The sequence below is a fragment of the Dasypus novemcinctus genome, chromosome 1 (assembly GCF_030445035.2).
Source record: "Dasypus novemcinctus isolate mDasNov1 chromosome 1, mDasNov1.1.hap2, whole genome shotgun sequence".
NCBI classification, from domain to species: Eukaryota; Metazoa; Chordata; class Mammalia; order Cingulata; family Dasypodidae; genus Dasypus; species Dasypus novemcinctus.
The window spans coordinates 194627329-194649419 of NC_080673.1; the positions used below are offsets into that span (position 1 = coordinate 194627329).

The window sequence follows — 22091 nt, forward strand, 5'->3', positions numbered from 1 at the left end:
TGGACTAAGATGAGTTCCTGTGCTTCAGGAACAAGCAATGCAAATGAATCCAATTTTCTTCCATTCAGTCCACATGGATAAAGGTCTTTTGGATGCCCCATCACTGTTTGTCCTGAAAGGAGCTCAACAGCTAAAGGCAGAGGGAATAAAGAATACCAACTATGGCAGATATTTGTTGACTGTCCACTCAGGAGGAATTCCCCTTCTTCTACTTCTGGTACTGAATTCTGAATTGTTTGGGTAACTGTGTGTTCAGGGAAGGTTGGCCTTCCCCTGTAGGTGAGGACCCTAAACTTAGTATGGTAGGTATTGGTTGACCCTGGGGCTGAGGGATAGCACTATACATAAACAATTTTGGTTTTCTTTGTAATTCTATGTATTTTATTCTATGGATTTAGAAATGTTATTTTGAGGCCTTCATAGACTTCGTCTAATTGCTGTAGGGCCTGTCTTAGTTCAACAGAGCTCCTATGACAAATACCACACAACAGGCATTTATTGTCTCACAGTTCAGAGGCCAGAAGTCCCACATCAAGTTGTCAGCAAGGCCATGCTTTCTCCTGGGTTTGTAGCATTCTGCTTCTGGCTTGCCAAAGTTCCTGGAGCTGCTTGACTTGCACCTTTTCCTCCTGTAACAGCAATCTCTCTCTCCTTGTGTCTACACTTCCTGTTTCCACTGACTTCTGGCTTCTGGCTCCTCTGGCTGCAGCTGGATTTCCTCCCTTAATAAGGCTTCCAGTTTTACAGATTAAGGCCCACCCTCATTCTTCCTGGTCACATTGTAATAGGACCTTAGAAGTCCCTATTCACAAACGAGTCCACAACTTAACTAATAATAATGTCTTCTAAGGACCGTATTTACCATTGGGTTCACAGCCACAGGAATGGATTAAGATGAAGGACATGTTTTCTGGGTTCCTGCTCCAGAGGCTTTGAGTGAGGATGCAGTGCTCAGAGGGACCTACCAAGAGAATTGGGATGTGCCCCAGAGCTGATGTCTCTGAGCCAGTGGAGGAACCCTCGCACCCTTTGCTTCCACTTTCCTTGTTGGGTTAACCCTGATGTGGTCGGAGCCACCATTAGACCGTTTTATCACGTTTGCAGACATCTTTTCTTTCCTGTTAGACAGACTGATCCTTCCAATCTGGTGTGGTCAGTGCTGGGCTAAAGGTCAGGAGATGGGGCTGCGGGAGCACAGAGGAGTCCCCCAGCTCTGCAGAGTAACTAGGGAATGTTCCTGAGAGAAGATAATGATGACCAATTGGCATTTGATGGCAAATATGTGTGAGCAGGCCTGGTAGACGAGGTGGGGGAGTGCTTGCCCTGCAGAAGAGGCAGCATGGACAAATGTAGCGGCATCAGGGACTGCACTGAGCTACCCTCAGTTTCACCTTGGCGCCCAGGGCTCACAGGGAACCTCTGCCTTTCCCAGCCCAGAAGTGGTAAGTTCTGGTCTAACTCCTTGCTTTGTGACCTTGGACAGGTCACAGCTTTTCTGGTCCTGTTTATTTATCTGTAAAGTGGGTGATAAGGTCAGGAGCTAGATTCAATGAGTTTTTACTATGAGGCAGGCATGCTGTTAAGTGCTGCACTTATATCAAGGGTTAGTGATTCTAGGAGAGAAATGCTATTAGTGTCCACATTTTACAGATGAGACAACTGAGATACAGCAAAGGTAATTAACTTGCCAGAGATCACACAACCAATCATTTGCAGAACTGAGAGTCAAGCCTAGGCTCTCAGGCCCCAGAATCTAGTCCTTAACCACTGTTTACCCAAGCTGTCCATTACCCCAATTTACCTTAAGGAACAGGTGAACAGACTTGGCACTCCATAAAGTGCTGGTCAAATGGGTGGGTAATGATGGTGATGGTGACAACGACGATGAAGATGATGAAGGAGGAGGACGAGAATTCCTTCTTTGGTGAAGAAATCTGACATTGTTCATAGGACCTTAATATTTTTCTTGTGTATTTCTCTGTCTCTCTCTCACACACAATCTATCATTTATCCATATATAACTCACGTTTTTTATAATAGGGAAGAACAAGAGGTAGTATTAAGAAAATGGAAAGGATGGAGATTTCCCGTTCTTTAAAGAACTTTGGGAAAGAAAACATTGGGTGCCTAGTATGTACTGGATATTATGCTACGTATTTTCACATACCTAATATATTATCCATCTGTTGCCGCCTTTCTCCGCCCCTCCTCCCCTTCCAGCCCCCGCCACCCTTCCCGCCAGTCCCGCCCATATTACCAACCTACAATCTGCCCTCTTCCCCAGTAACTGCTTACGGCGTATTACCAGAGGTCTGCCCCCCCAGTTTTAGCCAATCCGCAGCCACTCCTCCGCCCTGCTCTCCCCTTCATACTCCACCCCCTTCCCTGCCTATATAACCAAGTGTACTTCCGCAATAAAGCAGACCTGTTCTTGCGCTCAAGCAGTCTCCGTGGTTTTTCCCCAACCGCGCGTCCCCCACGCCTGGAGAACCGGTGCTTCCTTTTGGAGCACCCCCCGCCGGCTGCCTGGCAGGAGCAAGCCCCCCCGACTCTTGGGCCTGAGCGAGGACAAAACCCTCACGCTCAGCCACATCCATCCATCCATCCATTCACCCATTCAACTATATCTACTTGGATAGATAGAGATATACCATTAGATATGGATGATATAATCCTGCAAAGTATAGATGTATTACTATCCTGATTTTACAGATAAGGTAAAGGAGTCTTACAGAGTTGAAATGCTTTTTTTTACAAGGTTGGTTAGTAGCAGAGGCAGGAGTCTACCCAAGAACATCTGATTACAAGCCAGTGCTCTTCTTAATCCCTCTTTCCTTTTGGGCAGACAGAAATCAGCAATTCTCATGCACAGTGGAAATTCAGATTCCTTCCTCTTTCCTCCTTCCTTTCTTTTTACCCACTATCTGTGAAGCAATTCCAGTATCCTATTATTCAGGGAGAATTCACCAAAAATTCTGCCACAATCCCTGCTTTTAGGCAGCTGTAGTTTTAAGTTATTATATAGTTTTGTCTTCTCTAAGCAACATCTACCTAAGGAATCCCCAGTTCAAATGAGAAAGAATCTGGTGTCCAAAGGAGAGGCCTCTCCTCTCTTCCTCTCGCTTACTCACTCCTATTTGTCTGAATCTTGATTTAAGTGGGTCAAATAGATATGCTATGTACAACTTGAAGGTCACTTTAGCAAAGTGAGAGGAGCATTCTCTTTCCAATTTCAAGGTTTCACAGAAATAGGTAGATTTTTAAAAAGTCTCTTTGTTGCTTAAACAAATAAGCTTTATAATCTTATGTCCTGTGCTACTAGTTCTAAGTTATCCCACATTGCAAATTGGAATCAGGATGATTTGCATGAAGTTAATGTGAGTGAAATATAAATAAAGTAGAACAGTATAAACATGATTAGAATAAAATGTGTATTTTTGTTTTTTTTTGGGGGGGGGGGAAGGGGAGACATAGAGATTCAACTAAATTCTAATATAAATGCCCAGAGAGAATCTTGGTCTGAAGATATTTGCACTTCCTTATGACATATGGTAGCAGATAGAAAGGAAAATTGATACCCTACCCTATATAGTGTTAGGCATTGAAATAGGCCTATTCACTGCATTATCGCAATTCAATCTCCTTGACAATTCTAAAATGAATACATTAGTATAAAATGGAAATTATTTGAGATGATACAAATAAAGTACAGAGTCCACTGCTGACACACAGTACTGTTGCTCAAAGTCCATTTTATAGATGAGAAAGCTAAGGTTCAGAATTTCAATAACTTGCTGGTGATGACACAGCTCAGGAGCAGCAGAGACAGGAGTCCAACACAGACCTATCACTCATGCACTTCTTGCAATGCCATGGGGCCACCATGTAACATTTATTGGAGGGAAGACAGAACTGAACTTTTACTTTTTAATTTTCAAACGTTATGTTGAGTTCTGGTTCCTCAGGGCCAGCTGTGTCTCCGGCTTTTTTCACTTTTTCCCTCTGAGCCTCATTAATAAGAGACCACCATACAGTCTCTTAATTTGTCCCTGGCTCAGCAAAAAACCTTAAAGAAACTAGAAACTAGAGGGCGTCAGCTCCTGGTCTCCCCCAAGTCCCATGCTGATCAGTCCTCCCTCCATTGTGACTCACACAGCTTGGCCCTCTCCTCCCCCGGACCAGGCAGGGTTGTGACTCATTCTGGCTTCTGGCAGTCTCAAAAGAACCATAAATTTGAGCCCAATCCTTCAAGGTCAAGGAGCAGCCTAGTTCATTTAAGCCACACCATTGTGGTTGACATGTGCTTCGCCTGCCATCCCGGGGAACTCCATATCTCCATGGGTTTTCCCTTTCAGCTAATTGCTCCTTCCTTCGTCCCACTCTGAGCGGTCTGTTAGTCATGGGGACATCTGTGGGTCAGTGATCAGATCTCGGAAGCTCCAGGCTGAGGCCTCTGGTGAATTCTAAGGCTTTGCAAAAGAATTAGGGGCTGGGGAAGACAAGTCCTGTGTCAATGAAGCTTATTAGGAATCCTAGCAAATGTAGGAACTCCTTCTTAGGCCTGAGGCTTCACTGGTGTGTTATAATTAGCAGACAACTCATGCTGGAGGAAAGCAAAGAATGAGTCTTGGAACTTGTCCCCCTACTTCCAACTTGGCTTCTTTCCAGCCTGCCCCATCATCATATCAATCTCATACTTAAGATCTTTAATGACTTCCCTTTAACCTCTATTTAACAAGAGGAAGAATATATTTATAGCTAAAATGGAAAGGGGAAAAACAGACACATACCACTTGGCTCCCATCCTACCTCCCTCATTCATCCGACCACCGTCTCCTGGTTCTTTAAGACTTAGTTCTGCTGTTATCTCTCCCGATTTGCCAGGCTGGGCAGGGCATCTGCTCTGTGTGTCTGTTACATAGCTTTGATTTCCTGCTAGCCCAGCCTTCACTGCACTTCACTGCCCTGTGGTTTTCTACTTAATGATCTGCTTTTTCAACCATGCCATGAGCCACCCAAGAGCTGGGTCCCTGCCAGCACTAGCCACATAGTAGGTGTTGAAAGTGTTGGGAGGCATAGCAAGATGATTGAGAAACTTACCTGTGCCTCAGTGCATTGGGAACTTCATCTTCCAGCAAGTTTAAACAAAGATATGATTTCTTTTTTGACTCTTACTGAAGGTAGTTAACAACCTTTTTCAATTTCAGGACTGAAAAAAAGTAGTCTACGTATGTGGGGTCTCCAATCCAACTCAATCCCAAAACACTTTTTTTATTTGAAAGCACAGACACATGAAGGTACTGTCTAACGTAGATAGGGGCTTCTTCAAGGTTTGAAGAGGGTGGGGGACCAACCAGCAAGCTTGGTTGGGTCTTCAGGGATTAGGTCAAGGTTATGGTTGCAGGAGTGATCATGGAATTGCTCCAGTGGAAAGGTAGGTTCCCAGAGGGAGGTGGCTTCCTGGCAACCCGTGAGGCCCCAGTGTTAAGTGCCATGGCCTCAGCAGCCCTGGCAAAGTTCTCTGTGGCTGAGCTGGTGCAGAGGGAAAGGAGATGCTAGTATAACCACTTATTTCCTGCTCACAAACCTAAATAGAGCAGCAGCAACAGGAAGGACTGGAAATGAAGCCTGAGACTCTTACCAGTACCCTCTCTGTCCATCATTTTCCTGGATCGAATACACTTACGATGCCTAGATGATCTAAATAAGAGAGAAAGACCCCTCTACTACAAAAACAATAACAAAATTCTAGTTCTTAATTTTTTTGATGAGGAAAGACTTTTTTTTTTGGAGTGCTCTTGCATATCAAAGAAGCCTGGTGAAGAAAGAAAGCAAAAAACTGCCTTGCAAAAAAATCAGCTGGAGTGAAAAATACTTCTGTGCCATAAGCATTTATGGAACATTTATGGGAAAATCATGATGGATAAGTCATGGTCCCTTCCCCTTGGTGCTTAGTGGTAGTTTATGGGGTAGAGCAGATGACCATTAATCAGGAATTTCAATGTAATTGGTAAATGTTGAGGTAGAGCGAAACGCTGAGGGGAGGGGGAACTTAGCTTAGACTGAAGGAGGCAAAGAAGGTTCACCTTGAAGGTGAACGTATTAGTCAGTCCAAAGCAGTGCTGACATAAGGTACAAGAACTCTGTTGGGATTTATAAAAGGTAATTATTTGGGCTAGAAGCTTACAGTTACAAGGCCTGAAGAGTCCAAGTCAAAGTTAGTTCCTTACCAGGCTCTGTTGCCACATGTTGAAGACATATGGTGGGCAATGTCTGCGAGGGTTCAGCTTTCCTCTTCCTCTTAAGGCTCTGTGGTCCCAGGTTCTTCCAGTCTCAGCTATAGGCTGGCATAAGGCTCTTCTCTCTTCCCAGGGCTCATTTCTTTTTGGGCTCAGCTGCTCTGGTCTCTTCACAAGGTCAGCTGTAGATTATCAGGCTTATCTCTCTTCCCTGGGCCTTTGCCATATCTAAAGACCTGTCTCTCTTCCTCTGTGTTCTTCTCTGTGTCTACTTCCATGTGAGAGTCTGTTTTATCAGTGCGCCAGGGAGCTGAGACTCAATGCTGAGTCACACTCTAATGATGTGGTTAAATCAAAGCCCTAATTTAACATAATTTAATCAGATATCTCAGCTGAATCTAATGCAATCAAAGGGTTATCATGCCCAGAGAAACAGTCCAGTGTACAAACATAATCTATATCTCTTTTTTGGAATTCATAAATAATATCAAACTGCCATAGTGAATATGAACTGAACTCCTGAAGAAAGACGGGGAGGGTATTCCAGACCCCAGGGAGTCAGTGCAAAGAAGGGCAGAAAGGTATATGAACTATCCTGATGTGCAGGGAATATTCCTGGACAGTCAAATGTGTGACCTTTATGGTGGGAATTGGGATTGGAGAGTTACACAGGGCCAGATCCTGAGAACCTTGGACTTGATCGCAAAGAATGATGAGTAGAAATTGGAAGGTCTTTAAGTAGCGCAAATTTCAGCTTTGGTATGATATGTTAATTACTGTAATACTAGCCACTATGACAGATAAATCCTGAAATCTCAGTGTTTTGATACATATAGTACAAGTTTATTTCTCAGTGGTGTGTAATACAATAGATGGCAGCAGGGAGACTGTGCAATGAAGTTATTCATTGATATCAAGCCAGCAGACAAAGTAAGTAAACTGAGAAGAAATGTGCGTACAATTTTTAAGGACTAAGCCAAGGTGTGGGGTACATTACTTCCATCCACATACCACAGTCCAGAACTCAGTCAATTTAGCAAAGTGGCCACAGCTAATAGCAAAGGAGGATGCAAAATGTAGCCAAGATTTTGCCCTACAGGAAAGAGAAACCAGTTTAAAGAATGGCTAGTCCATCTATGCTCTAAAACGTAGAATATAGAGCATAGAAAATGGTTTTAAAATATACAAGACTAAAGAGTTGTTGCAGTAGTTCATGTTAGAGGTGATGGTGGGACTAGAGATAGAGAAATAACCTAATAACACTTAAACAGGGAGAGTTGGCAGGCCTTGAAAAGGTGGGTTGGGTGAGGAAATAAATGACCTTAATGCTTCTGTCCTGATCAATCATGTGTCCAAGAGAAATCATGAATTCCAGGAGGAAACAAGTTGGCGGGGGGCGGGGGGGGGGGGGGTGGTAGCGGGGTGGAGATGATAAATGTGCTATTGGGCATATTGAGTTTGTACTGCTTATGAGATATCTAGGTGGCCATCTGAGGGACAGGCTAGACCCAGAGGAAAGAGGTTAGGGAAAGGGATAAGAAGGGAAGATTAAAATAAAGCAGCCAAATAAAAATGAGTTCCCTCATTAAGGAGGAAAAGAGACACAAAAGGGGAAGAAGGAAAGGTGAATCTCTAAAAATCTGAACCACAGCCACTGTACTGGTTTGGAGCTATATGTACCCCAGAAAAACATGTCCCCAAACTTATTCCATTTCTGTGAGTGTGAGTCTATGGTAAGTAGAACATTTTGATGAGGTTACTTCAGTTAAGGTATGGTCCGCCTCAGTCATGGTGGGCTCTTAATTCTATTACTGGAGTCCTTTAGAAGAGGAGTGAAATTTAGACAGGCAGAGAGAAAGCTGCAGGAAGCATGAGCTGAAAGTCAGCAAAACCCAGAAGAGAAGGGATAGGCCAGGAGAGGCCACCACGTGTATCACCATGTCACAAAGGCACTCAGGACCAAGGATCAATGGCAGCCAGTTCCAGAACACCAGTCTTCAGAAAGAAAGCATTTCTTTGATGACTCCTTGAAGTGGACATTTTTCCTAGCCTCGAAACTGTTAGACTAATAAATTCCCATTGTTTAAAATAACCCATTGGATGGTATTTGCTTAAGCAGTCAAGAAAATTAAAACAAATACATTCTGTGAACTTCCCAAGTTTTTCTCCTCTAAAGCATCTTGACTTTAATGTTGGCAGTAACTAAGATTGGTGCTGGGAGAACACAACACAAGGAATTCAGAGTTTAGTAGGGGGAGTGCTACGGTGGATAGATCTTGGCCACAGGCAAGGAGAGGCAAGGAGAAAGTTTCCTTTTTTTTTTTTTTAAAGATTTATTTATTTATTTAATTCCCTTCCCCTGTTGTCTGGTCTGCTCTCTGTGTCTATTTGCTGCGTCTTGTTTCTTTGTCCGCTTCTGTTGTCATCAGCGGCACAGGAAGTGTGGGTAGCGCCATTCCTGGGCAGGCTGCACTTTCTTTCGCGCTGGGCGGCTCTCCTTACGGGGTGCACTCCTTGCGCATGGGGTTCCCCTATGCAGGGGACACCCCTGCGTGGCAGGGCACTCCTTGCGTGCATCAGCACTGCACATGGGCCAGCTCCACACGGTTAAAGGAGGCCCGGGGTTTGAATCGTGGACCTCCCATGTGCTAGACAGACGCCCTAACCACTGGGCCAAGTCTGTTTCCCGAGAAAGTTTCTTTTACAAGATGAGCTATGGTCACCAGGAGGGACATTTATTTCTATGAGCCTGAAATTCCATCATGACAAACTTAGCATTTTTAGCTAAGCTTTTTGCCTTCTCATCTCGGATATGAGCCTGAAATTCCATCATGACAAACTTAGCATTTTTAGCTAAGCTTTTTGCCTTCTCATCTCGGAGGCAGCAAGTTGAAGCCTTTACAGACAAAAAATGGAATATGCCATCTAGCAGCTGGTAGACTTTGAGCTGATAACCAATTTGAGCTTCATTTCTTTATTTTATCAATGGGAACAACAGTACTAACTCATATGGTTGCCCTGGGGCTAACCTGAAACAATGAATGGAGAGTTCTTGTTATTTAATATTCAGTGTTCCATAACAACAATAATGCCAATGTAATGATGATGATGGTGATAGCAACTAACAAGTAGATAGTGCTTACTTTGTGCCCGATTTATTTTAAGTGCTTTACAAATATTATCTCTATTGATCCCAAAACAAATCTATGAGGTAGAACAATTATTATCCCCTTTTAACAAATTAAAAAACGGAAACAGAAGAGACCTGAGTTTTGAAGTTTTAACTAATTCTTGGAGGGCTACATTAGAACCAAATCTTAATGTATCTCTGTGAGGGAGCCCATCCAGTGGATGAGGGGTTTCATAGGAAGGAAAATCCACATTGGCTATTAGGGAAGGGCCTGTAAAACAAAGGAAAAATGGCTGGGGTATTGAAATGTCTGAAAGGTGGTGGGAGGGAAAAGGGAGACAAATACCACTCCTCACCATTTTGTTAGGAACTGCACAGATGCCGAAAGTTCATGCATTCATTCAGCTAGTCAACATCCTTTCAATGAGCACAACTCTGGCCAGACTGTGGGCTAAGCTCAGGGATAATAATTCTCACTGGCTTTTGGGGGCTCCTGGCTGGTTCCAGGAAGAGTAGAGTGATAGACATGCAGAAATCTCAAAGGGCTTCCCTTTACTTTCCACTCCTCCTGTAATGAGCATAGATTATTGGTTTATTCTTTTTGGTCTGCCCATCATCTGTTTTCTTCTTTTTGATTTTCCTTTTGGTAATCACCCCTCACCCATGGTGTGTAACCCTCTCAGGGCCAAAGGGTTGGCTTGTGAACCAAATTAGGTGATCAAATATTCTCTCAAATTTGCTTCTTGAATGCAGTGACATAGTAATAGAAAATGGAGAGAACTGCTTCATCGGGATACCAGCATCCTGAGGAAACTTTCCTTTAGTTCCTGGAGCCTTGGGCCCTGGAGCTGCCCAGCTTCTGGGCCTTTTGGTGACTAAATTATTCAGCCATTCTTTTCTTTCATATGCTTTCCCTTATTTTATATATAAAATAATTATATGTATGTGTGTGTGTGTGTATATATATATATATAATTTTTCTTTTTTCTTAATTGTTCTCTGTTGCCCACCACCAAAAAATTGAACTAACATACTGTCTTTTTCTGGCACATTTTTTTCTGCCCTACTTTTTCTACCTATAAAATGGGGATAGTGAAATTTGTTGCTTATCCTCAGGAGGCTGTATAGATTAAAGGTGTATGTCAATAAAATGCTTTAAGATGCTTGGATGAAAGTTGCTGTAGAACTACAAAGTCACCTGAATTTCAGCCATACTTTCAAAGAAGGGCTTTCTTTGTATACTATAAAACAGCTTTTATTCAGAAAGGATGTGCTCCTTATATTACTGTCTCTGTAAACAGCTCAGAGATTGCTTCATGCTCGCTCTTTTTCCAGTGTTACCTTTGGAGATGAAAACTCACCTTTTTTTAGCACAAAAAGTTGCTGTATGACACAGGGAGGAAATGCATTTATTATTGCTATTATACATTATTTAATGATAAGAAAGTTCTCACATTATTATTTCATTAGCTTTTTAGGGTTAATGCTCATATTCTTACCTTAAATCAAAATAAAATCCCCACCAATTTTAGAGTAGAAAACACTGCTGCATATTATTAGAGCATTGGACAATTATGAAATTATGTTCCATAGTAAAAACTATAACATCTTACATTTTATAAGTTTTTTTTAATGATTTTTCAAAGCACTTATTCTTGGACTAGGATAGACAATGTATCAGGCATATGTGAATGATCCATACCACTCCTGGGTTGTTATTTTTAAATGAGCCATTTTTATAATATGCGAGCTTTATAACAGCAGTGCATGTTCATCAGAGGAAATTTGCAAATTTGGAGATGCAGAGTATAGAACAATAAAGAAAAATACATCAATATTTCAATAGTTTCATGGCCCTAAAACAACTCTCTATCTTGTTTTCATGTATACCATTATTTTCCTTTCTGTCAGAAGTATTTTACAATGATTTAACATTAGTCAACACCGTTTTTAAAGAATATTTTTGCATTACATTATAACTGTACCAGTTGTGTATTGCCACCAATCCCAAAACTCTGTGGATTCAAAAAATAGCCATTTATTATTGCAGCTGAGTCCTGTGTGGCTGGAAGGTTCTTCGGCCCTCCAGTTTGCTCACATCAGACCTGCTCATGGGCTGTCACGAGGTTATCTTGGCTGGACTCCCTCATTTGCTTAGGAGTTGGCAGCCTGGCGGGTCCACAGTGGTCTGAGCTGCTAAAACAGGGCTCTCCCACACGTGGTCTGTCTGTCACCAGGAGGCCATCCCGGGCTTGTTGATGTGGTGATGGTAAGATTCCAAGAGAGAGCAGAAGCGTGGAGCTTAGGCTTGACTAGCCATTGCAGCCTTTGTCCAGGACAAGTTATAAGGCAGCCTACATTCAACGGGAGTGGACGTAGACCCCGCTCTCTGTGGGAGGAGCCGCCAAGTCATATTGCAAGGTCAGGGGCGGAGACAGGAGTGAAAAATTGCCATCAATCTACTGTCCTAACATAAGCACACTGCTCTCTGATTTCACAGACATTTTTAATGACTTCCTAGTACATCAAGTGACCCCATCATAGGTAATGTAAACATTCACATATTGTTAGTTTTTCCCAGAGCAACAGTTTTGTGGGCAGGAGAGGGACCTTCATATTTGGGGTATTTAAAAAACCTTCATATAGAATCATGCTGATAACTTACCATTGAAAAGTTTATAAATAGTTTTATTTTGTTTCCTACACATTTCCAAAGGACTTTACAAAAGGTTCATGCCAATTAAAATTCACGTTGGCAGCACAGGAGTGCTCCTCTCACTGAACTGCCACCAGTATGGAATAATTTTTAAGAAATCTCTGCTGAAAGAAATAAGGAACCCTGCACCTCCAGTATTTTGTTGCTGTAATTGGCCTTTATTTACTTGCTAGTGAAAGAAGAGAGGAGAGGAGCTAGAGAGAATGAAAGAGAAACAGAGAGTTCTATAGTCAAACATGGTTAGGAAATGCTGCGTGTTGTTTTTCTCGGTCACTCACAAAGCACGTGAGCACCAGACACGCTCTGAAGAGTCCCACAGTGAAGTAACATATTTCAACTCTGAGTCAGTGTTTCCCTAATAAATTTGACCTCAGAACTCTCATCTTTTGCTTAGTGTCAATTAGCACTTTGGAATCACTGTTTTGACTAGAACATCCTTGAGGAAGTTTTACCCATAAAATATGGTAGTTTTACCTCATGTTGGGAATTTCAGACACCCAACTAAGACAGGAGAGGTCTAGGCCAGCTGGAGCTTCACGTCCCCAAAAAGAAAAGAAAGGAGTAAACAAGCATGAGAAAATAGTCAAGTTCTCTTCCCCCACTAGCCTGCTCTTTGCAGTGGTAACTCCTCGAGCTTTTAGGTTTTGTTTGAAGGGACACGCTCTTCCCTGAAAATAGACTTTGGCATTTTTCTCCTCTTCAAGTCACAAAACAACATGCCTGCCTCATGACATAGAGCCTTGAAAGCCAAAGGTGCTGGCTCTTCTAGGACTTTCCAGCTCCAGGTGTGGTCTGCTTACCAAAAGTATCTGCAGCATGCAGAACTAGGTAGCGATGCAGTCTCCGACAAGCGCAGACCCCTTAACCCATCTACGTTTTAAGGAGGAGGCATCCTGGTGATTCTTGTGCCCGTGAAAGGTGGGGAAGCACCGTTCCAGGAGACCAGCAGTTCATCCAAAGGATCTGCCTTTCCCGACCATTTCTTCTCCGTCTCTCTGAATTCTATTTCAACTGCTACCGCCATGCACACTGCAAAGAGAACTACCTGTGTCTAGAATACTCTCACCTCTTTATTTTCTCACAGTTCTGCTTGTCAGGGCCCTACTCCCTCTGAAACCTGTAGGGCAGACTCCTTCCGTGCCTCCACCCAGCTTCTGGTCGTTTACCAGCAAGCCAGGGTGTTTCTTGGTCCGCAGCTGTAGCCCTTCTGTGTCTGCCTCCATCCTCACAGGGTTGTCTATTCTCGGTGTCTGTCTGTTGTCAACTCTCCCCTTCTGAAAAGGACATCTGTCGTATCTGACTAAGGCCCACCCTTTTCCAATTTGATCTCACTTTACCTAATCACATCTTCAAAGATCCTATTTCCAAGAAGGCCATATTCCTAGGATTTGAACGTATCTTTTCAGTTAGGGGACGTGATTCAGTGCATAATACTTCTGTTCTCACCCCTTTTAGAGTCTGGCCCAAGTGCCTTCACAAGCCTATTCTCCTGGATGCTTTAGGCATAGATAAGCTTAGTGGAATTAAAACAAACAAACAAACAGGAAAAGCAGAGGCAAAGGAAAAGGGAATACAAGGATATAGGAACAACAACAAAAAAGTTTTTCATTTCCTTTCCTGTCCCTGCAATAACCCTTGTCCTTCTCTTGGGTTCCTGGATTCCCAGGTCTTGATTCCTTCCTAATTCTGCCTTGGGGGCTTATCCTCTAGCTGTCAGTGGCTGGTCCAGCAGCCCAGCCTCTTTCTGGCCATCACTTTTTTCCTCTCTTTGGTCCTCTGCTTGGTTGCTTCCTGGAGGAAGCCTTCTCACAATCCACCCTCTCATCCCCTCCCCTCGGAGATAGGCCTGAGACAGCGAGATCATTCTAGGGTCAAGAACCAGAGAGATGGGTAGCCCCATGGGGAAGGTTTTCCTAGCTCCTTCCACTTTCTGATTTCTTGTATCTTGCTCAGATGATACTGATACAGGTATTTCTCCCCTCCCCCTTTGAAAGAGATCCTGATTCTGAATCAAATTATAGTGCAATAAATTTATTGTGGCCTTCCCTTCTATCTAATCACAGACACAAGGCATTGTAGTCAAGAATCATAGGCATTTGCAAAATGGGGGTCATTTCTTAATAGCTGCTGGGTGAAGGGTCTTTACGAAGAGGACAAAGACAATTTGGGAGTAACTTACAGTTATAAAGTTATCTGCCAAAGCCTTTTAATTAAAGTCTCTCATTAGGAAGTCACTATCACAAAATAGTTAAGAGCAGGGGTTGGAAAGAGATTTCCTAGTTCTGCCATTTACTAGCTGTGTGACCTTGCACAAGGCAACTTAATCTCTCTGTGTCACAATTTACTCATCCATAAAAGGAGGATATGGGCAATCCCTGTCCCTTAGAGCCATGACTAGCTGCCTAATTTATGTGGTGTGGTGCAAAGTGAAACTAGGGGCCCCCTTGTTAGAAGTTATTAAGAATCGTGAAGCGGACTTGGCCCAGTGGTTAGGGCATCCGTCTACCACATGGGAGGTCCGCGGTTCAAATCCTGGGCCTCCTTGACCCGTGTGGAGCTGGCCCATGCGCAGTGCTGATGTACGCAAGGAGTGCGGTGCCACATAGGGGTGTCCCTCGCGTGGGGGAGCCCCACGTGCAAGGAGTGCACCCCATAAGGAGAGCTGCCCAGCGTGAAAAGAAAGTGCAGCCTGCCCAGGAATGGTGCCACACACACGGAGAGCTGACACAACAAGATGACACAACAAAAAGAGACACAGATGCCCGTGCTGCTGACAACAAAAGAAGCAGACAAAGAAGAACACACAGCAAATAGACACAGAGAGCAGACAACCCGGCGGGGGTGGGGGGTGGGGCGGAGAGAAATAAATAAAAAAGGAGAAAACGTATTAGAATTGAGGAGGGTGACAGCAGAACATTAAACCTGGCCTGGAACTCTTCTGAGCTTGGCATCAGTGCAGCTGTGCAGGAGGCACATCTGTGAGATCTGTGAGACTTTCCTTTCTCAGAGTCACTAAGGTAACTGCTGTGCCTAGGACATGGTAAGAATTCAATAAATTCCAGCTATTATTAATCACGCCTTGAGAGGTACATATTATTAGTCCTATTTTACTGATGAAAGGGTTGAGGGTCAGGAAAGTAACCAGGTCTGACAGCTGCTGTGTGGCTCGGCCATGACCCTGCCTGTGTCTGCTTCCAAAACAAATGAACAGAAATCCCTGCTAGCAAGAGTGCAGGTGAGGGGGCGCAAAATTCTTCCCTGTTCCAATGGAAGTGGAGAGAGGGTCCCAGGAATACATCCCCTACCTTCTGGCATGTGAGGACGTTTTCTCTGTCAAAGGCTGGAGACACAGCCTTTGACTCAGGGTCGGAGTGTTTGTAGTTCCCAGCTGGGCTTTTTAGCTCATTTTGATCAGAAACGTATTTCTGAGCCCCATTTCTCAGGCCTCCGGTTGCCTAAGTCCTTGAATCATCCCCTCTTAAGTGAAGAACCTGGTTTTCTTCCCTCTCCCACCCATCTGGCAAGATTTCCATTCTTGGTCTGCCATGTTCCCAGACGACTACCTGGTGAAAAGAGCAATCTGAAAAACCCACTGAAGCTGGTGAGGGGGAGGGGTGGGTCCCAGAAATCTGGCCAATTACCCTGGTTGGGAATAATTGCATTTTCAGTGAGGATCCCTAATTAGATAGCACATGGGGAAGTGTCTAGCACAGTCCCCTCCCTCTTGTGAGAGAGCACTCAGCTCTTTTGATTCTCCCAGTAGCCCGGGGAGGCAGGCAGGACCATGCCCACCCCACAGATGAGGAAACCAAGGGTCAAGAGGATAATCACATACCTTACGTTGCATGGGCTAGGAAGGGATAGAGTCAGCTTTTGAATTCAAATCTCAGATGGTAAAGTCTATATTTTGACCACTGTACATTGAAACTTCCAGAGAACCCAGAGATTGTGCTCAGCACTTTGGGAGTATAGAGAGCCAATGAAAAAAGAAGACAGAGTACCTCTTTTCAAGAGGCTCACAATACTGAGAAGAAAAATAAGAGCACAGGTGTGTTGCAATTGAGAAACAAGACAGAATTCTCAGGACAGGTGAGCTAGGGAATGGGATTTCAGGCAGTGTGTGTTAGTGGCACTAAGGTAAAAGGGCATAGCACTAAGGTAAAAGGGCATAACCTGGTTGGGGGGATTTATAAAATGTCCTGAAACAATTAAATTGACAAGGAGTCAGATTCCAATTCGGAAAACAGAAATCACATTCTTTTAACAACAAGAATCCACTATGAGGAATGGGTAAAGCAGGGACTGGGAGAGCCAAGAATGGAAAACAGAAACTGAGGTTACACAGAGATGCTAACTGTAGGAAGCTGTTACCACCGGCTGGGCTAGAGGAGCCCAGGGAGGAGTTCGAAGCCATTAGAAACTAGAAGTGTAGAGGAAGTAAGTCCCCAAGGAGCTGGGGCTCAGACATTGAAGACTTGAAGACAGGGTGCTCCCTGGGGGCTCCTGGCACCCCTGTTGGGCATAGGGAGGCTGGTTCTGACACTGGTGTGCAGAGCTGGCTAGCAGGGATCCAAGAGAACCAACCGTTACGATTTCCGAAATTTTTGTGAGCCAGTTTTTCAATCATTGGTTCTTGCAGTCTCCCATAGTGGAGGTATTTACATTGCAGAAATGAACAAATGCTACAAAACAGGATTTTATTTTATTTTCCAGAGAGTCTGTTTCCCAGTACACCTGACAGTGGGACAGTGGCATGGAGCTGGAAACTGTAACCAAGGCTGCTTGCTGCTAAGGCCCAGTGCTGGAGCTGGGAGAAGTCGACACAACAGTGAGCAAACTGGAAGAGCCCAGTCGCCCTCTAGATCCCCTATTTGGCAGAACCTATAATAAGCAAGTCAGCTGTAAAGGACAATTTGCCAAGTCTCAGCCCTTACATCTTCAAGAAAGCATAGAAAGGTCAGTTTGCAACTGAAAGACAAAGCTGAAACACAATGGGGCTCAGCTTTCTGTCCTCTAGGAAGCACTGTAGAGTTCAAACATGAAATGATTGAGACGTGAATTACCAGCTACTTCAGGCTCTGCATCCTTGGGTAAGATATTGAACTCCCTGCTTCTGTTTCCTTCTCTAGAAAATGGGAATAATGACAGTATCTAGTTATTGAATGGATTAAATGAGGTGAGGGCTGTAAGGTGTGTCCTTAACTTCTTGGTCAAATCTTTGTTCAAATATACCTTCTCAGAGAGTACTTCTCTGGTCATTAATACAAATTGCAAACCCTGTACCTGGCACTCATTCTTCTTCTTCTCTAATCTTTATTGTCTTACAACACATACTATAATTTACCTATTAATTTTTTTCATTGTGTGTCTCCCTACTGGAGCATGAGCTCCACAAGAGCTGGTCATTTGGTCTGTTTTGTTGTCTATCACATTGTTGATATTCACTAGGTATTTATTGTATGCATAAAAGATCTTTTCAAGCAAATGGCATGTGCTGAAAAAATGTTAGCTACCACCAATAAGATAAAAATTATTTTCTTACTGTTTTGTCTTTCCATACTATGGCCACCTCAAAACCGACCTCCCCTCTGTAAAAATGAGATGCTAACCTACTTTGAAAGTCTCTTGAGAGGACTAAGTGAGAGTTCCTGGCCCTCAATATGAGTTTAAAAACTTTAGGCTTAAAGGGTGGCTCCCAGGGCATTGGGGCAGATGAGCAAGTTAGGCCCTAAACACTATTCCATCTATCTCTGGAAGTGGCTCCTCAGGAAATGGAGGTTGACTGTCACTGTGGGCACCAAGGTGGAAGGGAAAATGGACGTTAAATGTGTGGAACCAAAGTAAATGGGGGGCAAGGGAGGAGTTTCTTGAGAGTACACAAGGATGGATATAAAACATGTAATATTACACCATAACATATAGGAGACGACAGACTGATAATGTAAACCATAATGTAAAACATAGGAGAACTAAAAATGTAAAGAACTGTGTATCCTAAAGTATGCACCATAATGTAAGCACAGATATTACCATGTTAGAAAGCTAATATCTCAGACTCTGTACATCACCTTAAGTAAATATGATGTGAATAGGGTGTAAGAGTATCGCTGTGGAAGGAAAAAGGTGTTGTGGTGAATGTATGGGAGTGTTGTATATTATATATATGCATTGCTGTGGTCTAGGACTCCTACGAAGAAACGCTGAATAATTGGGGGGGGGGGGGGGGGAAGGATAGGATGTGGAATTTTTTCAAGTCAACATTCTTTATCTAAGTTCTTTATCTAACTTTATCCAAGTTCTTTATCTATCCTTTAAACCCATCGCTATATGCCATTCCCTAGTAAGGGACCATGACATTATATTGGGCTTCAAATTTCGGGGAGTTCTGGATCACAGAGTGTTTCAACAATGGCAATGGAGGGATACTGGTATGGGATACCAATGACAGGTGATATATGGCTGACAGGGAGCTGTACAGAACATATGTCCAGGGTGCATGGTAATGATTGGATATACTCATAGTGGCAACAATTGAAAGCCCAGCGGGGGGGGGGTGCTGGGTTCCTGGCCAGTGGTGCTCTGTCGTGGTCCCTAGGGGAGCAGCGATGGTCTCCCGGGTGCAGCGGCGGGGACCGGGAGGGAGTGAGGGTTCAACGGTGAGCCCCTGATCCTAATGACTATGCTTGTGAGCTGATAAACCTAGAATAAGAACGAGGCCTAGAGCAACATTGTGCCTGGGAATTTCCTCCTGTCAGCCTTCATGTTGCTCAAATGTGGCCAGTCTCGAAGCCAGACTCAGCATGTGAATGCAATGCCTTCCCTCCAGCGTGGGACATGACACCCGGGGATGAGCCTCCCTGGCAACGAGGGACCACTATCAAATACAACTGATGATGCAACTGGAAAAGGACCTTTTATGGAAGGTTCAATGTGGATCAGCAGAATATCCATGTCTACATAAAACAACATGACTTTAAAATGCTGTTTGACCTAAAGTAAGGGGGAAATGGAGGGGAGAAATGAGTCTATATGGCTACGAGTTTCTAAAAAAGAGTCTGGAGGCTGGCAGAAGGATTGCCCTCATGCACAACTGAGCAGAGTCAGAGAGACAGATAAAGCAGATACAACCCCCAGATATTGGTTCCTATGAAGGCTAAAGAGACCCATGAGAGTTATGGTCATGGCCGATGGGGTTTACTACCAGGGCAGATGGCCCCTCTCTGGAAATGGTGTTTATGTGTGATGAATCTGGACTCAGATGGGATCTCCCTTCATAAGACTTTCATACTAATCTGCTGGAGGTGCAGTTAACGTTGGGGTTTAAGATATAGTTAGGGGATTTGAATCTCTGGACTGATAATGTGATAGCCAGGTCCTGAGCCTCAACAGACTCCAGCACCTACAATCTGATTTATTGGACTTACCACACTCAGCTAAGATGGAGTTGAAGAAGGACAATCACCACACCATGGAGCCTAGAGTGATTACAACTGAAAATGGGAGGATGGCAGCCAGCATCCATGTGGAATCTGAGCCTCCTCTTGACATGGAGGTGCAATGGACACAACCAATCCAATGTCCACATAGAAGAGGTGGCATTGGATTGGGAAAGGTGGACATGGTGGACGATGGGTGTGGGGAAGGGCAGGAAGAGATGAGAGGTGGGGGCATATTTGGGACGTGGAGCTGCCCTGGATGGCGCCTCGGGGGTGATCACCGGACGTCGTGGATCCTCACGGGGCCCACTGGATGGAATGGAGGAGAGTATGGGCCATGATGTGGACCATTGTCTGTGGGGTGCAGAGGTGCCCAGGGATGTGCTTGCCAAGTCCGGTGGATGTGTCGTGATGATGGGAACGAGTGTTGTTGGGGGGGGGAGAGGGGGGGTGGGGGGGTGGGGTTGAATGGGACCTCACATATGTGTTTTTGATGTGATATTATTACAAAGTCAATAAAAAAAATAAATTAAAAAAAAAAAACCATAAAATTTTGAATGAGAAAAAAAAAAAAAAAAAACTTTAGGCTTCTTGACTTCTATTAGACAGTCCTCAAAACTGGCCTGTGCATCTATCCTTTGGATGTGACTACATGAGGCATTCTTTCTGGATGAATTTTTCTGTTGGTTGGTAGATAAAAGAAGCAGAAGCAGAGCTTTCATGCCTGGAGCATGCTAGAAAGGCACTAGTAACATATCAATACCTGAGAGGAGCCTCTTCATTTGCCCTGTTACAACCACCAGGTGACAGATTAAATGGTTGGCATCCCAGAGAGAACTGGCAGTGGCTTACTCTATGGCACAAATGCATTTTATAGCATGTTACTAACTGGCAGTTCTAAAACAAGTTTTGTATTAGCTTAAAGGACAACCGCCACCACCACTTCCCTACTTTGCAGAGAGTGTGTGTATTTCTTCTTCTGGCATGGTCACGATGGAAGTATCCTGATATGTATGGGCTACAAGGTCCAGGTTAAAAATTCTCTGTTGATAGGGAACATATGATGTTCCCAGTATCAGCCACCTGGGCTGGGTGGACCTCTCAGGAACTAAGAAAGAGGTGGGTAACTCATGTAGACTTTGGGTTTGCTCTTGTCTTATGTCCTTGATCTAGGATGACGAGGTCACTCTCAAGTAAAGGAAGTTAAAAGTGACCTTGTCACTTGAGGGCAAATGAGTGATATTAGTAACAATGGCTAATACAGTTTGAGAATTCCCTATGCCAAGGCACAACTTTCATGGAAACTCTAAAGGTCTGTAGGTGGGTGCTTCTGTTATCTCAATTTTGCAGATAAGAAAATTGAGGCTAGGAGGTATCGGATGATTTTCCAAGGTCATATTACTAGTAAGACAAGTACTGGGATTTGATTCTGATGATTCTGACCCCCAAACCACACTCTTAGTCATTTTATGAGGCAGAATATCTAGCATCTGGGACCCTCCATGTATATTTCGTTCTTGTTAATTCTTCTTTGGTAAAGTCTTTTAGGAGGAACATTTGAGGAGTCCTCCTCACTTGCATTCTGGGGAGAAAGGGATTTCTGTCCTTCCTTGGGGCGCAGCATTAGAAGGGGAGCAGTGCCCCCTCAGGCCAGTGTAAAGAATGCAGTATACTTAAGGAGCTCTTTACGGGGGAGAACAAGTTGCTTAATCTCCCAGTCCCTCCCTTTCTTCAGATATGATAACAGTAGCCCAAGCATAGGGATATTGTGAAAATTAAATGAGCAATATGTAAATAACTTAGCACAATGCTTGAAGCATGGTAAACACTTAATAAACTATTAGATCCTGTTAAGGAAGTGACATTTCTTTTGCATAAGTTACTTCCCTTTCAATCAGACTTCAGAAATGTCACTAAACAGCTTAGGTGATCTCCTGTAACAGCATTTCCAAAGTGTGCTTTCTGCCTTCTGGAGCCAAAAAGACACTCTGCATAGAATGAGTTCTAGGATCAATTACGTTTTGGAAATTAAGTGTCCTGAGAAGTCTTGTAATAAAAATCTCCTTTAACCTTCTGGATGTATTTGATATAGAAGTTTCTTTTTTCACATAGCAGTTGTTAACATTTTTTGGAATACATTTGGGAAATAGCATCTTTTATCATCTTCTAATTCTTTGTGTGTGACAGGGGGTACCAACTAATTTTCAAGTTTCTTGATCATATCACATTTGTCATTTTATATCTACCACACACTGGACTCATAGTAAGCACTTAGCAAAAGAGGTGACTACATCAATTTATTGGATTCTGTGCTCTGTTTCACAGATAGATCATGTCAGCCCAGCCTAATATGAAATGACCCACAGAAGGCAGGCAGTGTCATGTCATAGAGAGAGCATTGAATTGAATGTGTTTGTGCTGTACTTGCCTCAAGTATAATTTTAGGGAGTCAAAGTAAAGAGACCCTGTGATATTTTTACCTTAAAATTCTTTGTAATCCTGAATTTGGATAGGTGAGTTGGTGAAGTTTTCTGATGTAAATAGAAAAAATAAAAGAAGTGTTAGTAGCT

The 22091-nt window shown here is 43.5% G+C and overlaps 1 long non-coding RNA gene across 2 annotated transcripts in view; it reads left to right on the forward strand.

The window, feature by feature from the left end:
• Window positions 1–22091, forward strand: part of LOC131279208 (uncharacterized) — a 230949-nt gene that overhangs the window by 146125 nt on the left and 62733 nt on the right. For both annotated transcript variants that reach the window (XR_009186587.1, XR_009186588.1), the window contains exon 3: window positions 16799–17175. This is a non-coding gene — a long non-coding RNA (uncharacterized lncRNA). The remainder of the gene's footprint in view (window positions 1–16798; window positions 17176–22091) is intronic.